This window comes from Cryptomeria japonica, chromosome 3 (genome assembly GCF_030272615.1).
Source record: "Cryptomeria japonica chromosome 3, Sugi_1.0, whole genome shotgun sequence".
Lineage (NCBI taxonomy): Eukaryota > Viridiplantae > Streptophyta > Pinopsida > Cupressales > Cupressaceae > Cryptomeria > Cryptomeria japonica.
Window position 1 is genome coordinate 796,467,191 of NC_081407.1, and position 7,451 is coordinate 796,474,641.

At 36.2% G+C, this 7,451-nt stretch overlaps 1 long non-coding RNA gene across 1 annotated transcript; it reads left to right on the forward strand.

Moving 5' to 3' along the window:
* The first annotated feature begins 241 nt into the window (after positions 1-241).
* LOC131874679 (uncharacterized) lies at positions 242-2,992 on the forward strand. Its single transcript, XR_009372102.1, has 3 exons — positions 242-816; positions 1,231-1,506; positions 1,745-2,992. It is a non-coding gene; the product is annotated as an uncharacterized LOC131874679 (long non-coding RNA).
* The last annotated feature ends 4,459 nt before the right edge of the window (positions 2,993-7,451 follow it).

Consider the following 7,451-nt stretch of genomic DNA (forward strand, 5'->3'; position numbering starts at 1 on the left):
GGCTCTTTGTGTGGGACGCATGTTTGAATATAAATAAAAAAAATACTTCTCCTTTTGATGAGATGTCTCTCTCTTTTGTCGTTACAGACTAGAAGTATTTAAAAATACCATCTTTAGCTCACTCCTTAGTGCAGTTGGAAACACAAAAATAGAGAAGTAGTACACACTTGTTTCATTTTGTAAAAACTAGCATCTCTTAACCTATTTTTCAGCTAGAAGCGAAAAATAGGTAACAGATACTACTCCTTACCATTGTGGATAAATATGTGGCATCTGCTATAGAGGGCTCTGTGTTTCAAAAAAGTGTATGTTATTAGATCTCTAAGTTATAACCAAGCACTGGATTACTTCGGCAAAAGGTTGCTGGATGAGAAGACTCATACATTTGTATTGAGGAGCATAATAAAGATATGTGAGGGGTATAAAATGCATATGAGGATAGTCGGGGACTATTTGATGAAGTACTTCATGGATGATGAGGCTTTCGGGAGGTTAACAGAATGGATTAAAACTGAGAAACCCAATTTTCATAAACTCAAGGACTATCTGACTTGTGAAGAACAGTTCATCCACCAGTCAGCTATCATAAAGGAGGCTCTTCTAGACATTTGTTCCTTCTTCTGTGGGTGGAAATGGAATCAAATAGCCTGCATACTGGACAAGGATGTACTTGAAAAGCTGAAGGAGTTGGAGGTGAAGAGAGAGTCAAACAGAGTATGTGTGCCAGATAAAGTCATGACCTATTGTCTTTCTCGGGGAAAAGGAACTTGAATAACTAGTGCCACTAATCTGCGTGCTGTGCTAGCAGAAGACAAGGTAAGTATTACTTGTATCCTGAGTTCAAAAAAAACCAAGTGTGTATATTTTAAGAATGAAAAATTTAGCAGGAAGGCACTTGCCCAACCTTTTGTAGGTTACCTAGTTAGAAGCTTTTAATGATTAATCAGATGAGAGCAGGGAACCATATTGATCACCAAGAAAACTTAATTTGCTTAGGAATCATGGACTGACATTAGGTAGGATTGATTTTATATAGGCTGGACATAATGGTCGCTTGTAATTTCTTAGAAAACCACATGTCCCTGGTTATAACTGTAAGTGAGGAAGTTGAGTCAGAAACAGCCGCGATTACCCTCTATTAGAAAAGGTTTGCAATGTATGTTGTGTATTCACCCTTACGTAGATTCTGATTCACTTACTCTCTTGTTTGTTTGTGTTGATTTAATTTAGGCCCTGAAGTTGCATGCAATAAAAGGAATCTGGCTGGTACAAAACAAGTGCCCAATCCTTATATCTTCACAACAGCTGGATAAAATGCCAAATTTAAGAGTCCTTGCATTAGGAGACTGGACAATAGTGGAAGGCGACTGCAAAGAGAATTTTACCCATCTCAGATATTTTCAAGCGGGAAGAGTTGGGCAACTACCCTTCAAAATCAGCAACTTAGACAACATAAGGTTCTTGGACAATAACTCTGAGCACAACATGGGGATGAGCACGCTAAAGGTCTGTATTTGTTTGTTTGCTTCTCTAAATGTTACGGAGTTTTCTACTTCATGAAAATTCTACCCTGTAGAGCTGTGATTGGCCAAAAATTAAACGGAGAGTATGCTCAGTGGACCTGAATTCATCTTTGCTTTCTAAACCTAAAGAGAGAAAATTCTTATTTTAGTAAAAGCATAAACTTTCAATTATAGAGATAAAACAAAAGGCTATATCAGTTTACCTTTTCTTCTGCCTGCAGGTTCCCCCAACACTCAGAATGGTGAGATCTAAGGGATCAGAATTTGAGCACAAACTAAAATCAGACAATCCAGAATTTGAACACAAACTAAAATTGGACAATCTGCCCAAGGAATGTAAAGTCACAGAGTTGGACATAGGAGGTAATAATTTGGAGACGTTACAGACACTTTCTGTGAATTGGATGCTCTACAGAAGATGAGTTTGAATAAATGCAAAAGACTGCGGAGTTTGCCAATATCCTTCAGGAAACTCCGATCTTTGAAGATGTTGGATCCTAAGCTACTGTTCAAATTTGAGTAAATTGCCTTCAAATTTTGGCTGGTTGAGCACTCTTGAGAAGGTTAACCTTCCTACTGTAGAAAGTTAAAGAAACTCCCTAAATTATGGGTTTGCTAAGCTCTGTGAAGGAAATTGATTTGTCATATTGCAAGCGCTTCAAGAAACTTCCCAAAAGCTTGGTGAAACTAACCACATTGCATGTGTTGAATTTGGAAGCCTGTACTCATCTGATTGAATTGTCAGAAGGATTTGAAGACTTGGCTCTCAAGGGGATCTGCCTGGAGTCATGCGAGAGACTAAAAGCTCTCCCTGGAAAGAATGGAGAAATAATGTTGCTGCAGAAGAAGGTGTCCCTGAGTTGGTGTTTAAGTGTACAAGAATTATCAAAAGGATTCATCACTTTCATCAATGCTCATGTGGAAGAACTCATTTTAGTGGATTGCATTAGTTTGAAGTCACTTCCAGAGGATTTTCCAATGGAATTGAGTGGTCTAAACAGCCTCAACTTGAGCGGTTGTAGAGGCCTAGTGTGCCTCCCCAAACGTTTCCACAAGCTTGAACATCTGGAAAAATTGAATTTAAGCTCATGTGAAAATCTAGAGGAGCCCTCTACTAGATTGAGCCATTTGCCATCATTAATAGAGGTGAATCTGTCTAATTGTGAAGGACTCAAGGGACACTGGCTGACAAGTTTGAGTAAGATACAGAGCCTGACTTTGGTAGACATTCATGACAGCCTACAACTAGTGGATGCATGGAGTCAGATGATGAAAGAGAATAAAATTTACCACTTCACAGTGGCCACAAGCCGACCTGCTATGATAGCTTGCCTTTTACCCCATTCACTTTCGTCGGAAAGTTTTCTTACTCAAGATACAAAAGGCAATGTACAATACATTCTCTTATTATTTTTTTCATCTCCATACTGTTCAGGGAAAGAAAACCATTCTTTCTCAGTACAAACATATTTTGCGACCTGCAATCCATATTTGCATAGATATCTATCGTTATAATCTTCCTCTCTATGCTAGAAGTTATTAAAATAATCCACACAACAATCAAAATATTTGTTTTGTTATACAGGCACACTCTCTCTCTCAAATCACATATTGTAAAACACTCAAATGACTTCACTTAAATCTGAATTTTATGTTTAATTGATAGTCTTGAAAAGAAATTACAATCAAATTGTTCTGAAATTACAATGTTTTCAGTCTTATAGACACATACAATAATCTAAAATATGATATAAATCAGCAAATATCTGATATAAAATCAGCAAATAAGCAAGAGGAAACTACAAGGAATTCATACCAACACTTGAGCTATAGTTGCACTTGAAATCTGTCCTTCAACCTTCAACCTACAACTGTGAAACTGAAATTTCCAACTCAACCCCTCAACATATAGACTCGTGGGGTCCAAAATACAACTATAAAACACTACCATAGGTCAAACAAGGTTCTGGTAAACCATGGTAAAAATCCATACGACCCCAACTTAGTGGACAACTTATAAACATAGTAACTTACTTCACATGACCTTCACATGGCAACCACTTTCTTATTCAATCAAGTGGTTGTCATAAAGATGTTTTGTAACTCCTCCAAGACCTAAAAATAAGCATGCAAGCTTGGTTTCCCCAATCTGGGAAGCATGCAAGTGACATACCAACATGCATAGGAACATGCATAGGCATGCAAAACAAAAGTCATTAACTTCCAAAATAGATGCCTAAGTTTGGTATACTTTCAAGGTATGCTCTTTCAACCACTGCTGATAAGTGTTCACAAATTACTTCCACCTTCCAAAGTAGGCGCATTGGTAAAGGATTTCTTTATTATGCCTTGTAACCTCCACTGACATGTGTCCAACTCCCTTGTAAGATGCCACCTTAAAATTTGGCCAAATATTTAATAAATATTTAGACCCTCAAAACATTAAATTTATTTATTAGAACATTCAAGACATGACATAAAAATTAAATAAATATCCAGATGCTCTGCGTTATTCTTTCACTTATTATTCCTCAAACTTCATTCTATCTAAGTGATATTAACTAAATCATGACGTAATTTACTCAATCAAGATTTTAAAAGTCGCCCAACAGCCAACACCTCGAGATAGCCTTGATTCTTGCACACTGGAATTTAGCGCAGACATGCAGACTTTTTACAAATATGTATTTAGGTATAAGAAACAACCTCACAAGAGTCTTCAAACGGCAATTTCGCCAGAGTAAAAACCAAGACAAATATAATCTGTGAACAAAAAATGCAGCCAAAATTATTTCTATACCACAACAGAATTCCTTTAGGAATCTTTCTTTTGTTTACAAAACTAGATGATTCAGGTAGCAATTTTGGGCAGAATCCCCTTAAGATGGGAGGATACTTATAGTTTATCTACTTCTGCTCCAAAGTCAAACCTGTATTGTGGCAGAAATCTTAGAACTGTGTTACAGATTATTAAAATTGTCTATCTTGTACAGGGAGTTAGGTTGAGTTGATTTATGACTGTTTACTGAATGTATGCTTGGAAAGTATCATCTTTGATTTTGGTTTTATGTATTTTGTTCAAGTTTAATTATAAGAAAAATCAAATAGTGGAACATGTTCTAATAATTGTGATAGCATTTGTTGATTTGATAATTGTACTAATAGTTGTGAATTTCAAGCTGTTAGAATTGACCAGAGTACTCATAATTAGATGAAATATTTTTTAAAATCTAAAAGAAATAAATAATGTGATATCACATCAGCGCACCAACAAAATATGATTTAGTACATAACTCCTGGTCTAATTTTTTGGATACCTCAACAAAAAGTATGCTGATGTGGCATCACATTTTATGATGTGACCCTGGAATTGTAGTTATAAGGGACTTGTCAAATAAGCTGTTGCAAAAAATTGAAAGTGATTTGAAATTGTCATATAAAATTTTGAGAGGTACAAAATTAACATACTCAACTAATAATCCTCTCTGTGTTTAAGAAGCAAAAAGAAAAATTCTTTTAATTGTATGTTTTGAGTGTGGTTTCATGCTGCAAGAATAAAGTTGTCATTAGCTTCAACGTCAATCCTTGATCCCATCAGCCTCTAATAAGACCAAGTCCCATTGTTTTGGGGCTGTCCCTAACTAGCCTCTTGTATTGTCCTTCCCTGGCTTTCTGGACGAATTAGTATAGAGCATGGCTCTGCATCAACTAGAAACAATGCAATGCAGAGCCAAAGAATCTTTCAGTTGTTGACCATACTTCCTATCATATTGCAGGACTAGCACATTACTAAGGAGTTGGAACAAGGATCATTCAATTTCTTCGATGGCAAATGGTTTTTGGTGGATTTGAACGGACGACCATTTTATCTCTCTAGACTTAAAGAAGGCACAACCATAGCTGTTATTTTGTATCACAGCTATCAGAATGAAGAGGTACAAGCCCTAGGGAAAATACTTGATGATCTTCATGTTGTTTTTATTGTAACTTTGATTCGAAAATAAAGCACATTTGTGTTGGGTTCTACTTGTCGATAGGTAACATTAGAACCCAACTAAAGAGGTCGGGCCCATGTTGCCTTTACTTAGCATGTAGCACCAAATTAAATGGGGCCTATGCATTATAACGTCTGTGGTTGTTATTTAAAATATGGTGCCAATACTCCTCTCAGCCGACTCAACCTTGGAGTCTATCCTCATATATATTGAGCACCATTTGATGCATTCAAAATACAATTACATTACATGTGATGATTATTCTGCAACTACGAAAATCAGAAAGAAAGAATTCTAAATGTGAAGTGAAGGAAGTGTGCATTGAGGCGATTGTTAATACAAGGGTGAACTTCAATAGAAGATGTGAATTGCAAGACATATGTGAAGCCAAAGACAATTTCCAAATCTGTTCGTCTGAAGGTCATCTTCTTGTTACATGCAAAACAGATTCAAGAGGTGTATTGTTGTGTGAAAGGCTTGAACAAATTGGTGTGACACATCAAAGCTACTAGCTAAGTAATGTATTGTTACAATTGGATATAATTCATAGTCAGATCTGCAGATCTTTTGGCTGGGTTTTTCCTCCTAGGAGGTTTTCCCAGGGTATTTGTGTGTCGTGTTCATTTTGCTCAATTTATGTTTATGTCAGAGTCTGAAAGTAATTAAACTAAACAACAAATATATTGATTTAGTAATTAACTTTAGTTTTTCTGAGTATAGTTTAAATTTGAAAGTCTAAAAGCAACATGGTATCAGAGCTATAGGTTAGATCAACCTTTAGATTTCAGTATTCTTTTATTTCCATATTGTTGTTTCATTTTCTGTCATGTCAATGGGGCTGAAAGTTGAAGATAGGCTCGATGGAAACCTCAACTTTGCTGCATGGAAGGTCAGCAACAGTATTGCCCTAGAAGAAGAAGAACTTCTTCAATTCATAGATGAAGAAAAGCTTACTAAACCTGCAGATGCAACTAAGCTAAAACAATTCAAAAGGAATGTTGTCAAAGCCAGAAAACTCATCATTGATTCAGTCAAAGATCACCTAGTCACCTCCATTTCCTCATTCACTACAGCAAGAGAAATTTTCAGTCATCTTCAAGGTACTTATGAAATCAGCAATCTCAGTAGAGCAATTACCTTAAGGCAGCAATTACTTAATATAAAGATGTCAAAGGAAGAATTTGTTGTGTCTTATTTCATAAGGATTTCAGAACTAAAGAATCAACTAGGTACAATTGGACATAACATGGAAGACAAAAATATTGTCATGATTGCTCTAAATTGTCTACCAGACTCATGGGACTCTTTCATTCAAACCATAAGTGGAAGAACTGAATTACCTACTTTTGATCGTCTTAAGAACGATTGCATTCATAAAGAGTCTCGTCTTATCACAAGAGGAAAACTCAAAAGTCTTCAAGTCAATGATCAGAATGTACTTGCAGCCCAATGCAAGAAAGGTGGCCATTGGAAGAAGACTAATCCTAAGAGGAATAGAGATTTCAGATTATCAAATGCTTAGAATTCTTGGAAGAAGCCAAGAGATCTCTCTCGTGTTCGATGCTTTAGATGTGACAAATTTGGTCACTATGCTAAAGAATGTCAGAATGAACCTCCGCAAAGAGAAGCCAACCTAAATGAAGTCTCAGATCAAAATGAGGATTTCTTATTCATTTTTGCCCTGTCAAGCAGCATTCTCACAGACTGTAACACATAGTTGATTGACAGTGGTGCTTCCAAACACATCACAGGCTATCGTGAGCATCTTTCAGACCTAGTAGAGAAAGACACCAGTCTACATGTAGTAATTGGTGATGATGCTAAATATTCGATAAGAGGTTCTGACACTATTTCTTTGAATTTAGATTCCGGTATTTCTTTTCACCTTAGTGACATCTTATTTGTCCCTGGAATTAAAATAAATTTAATTTTC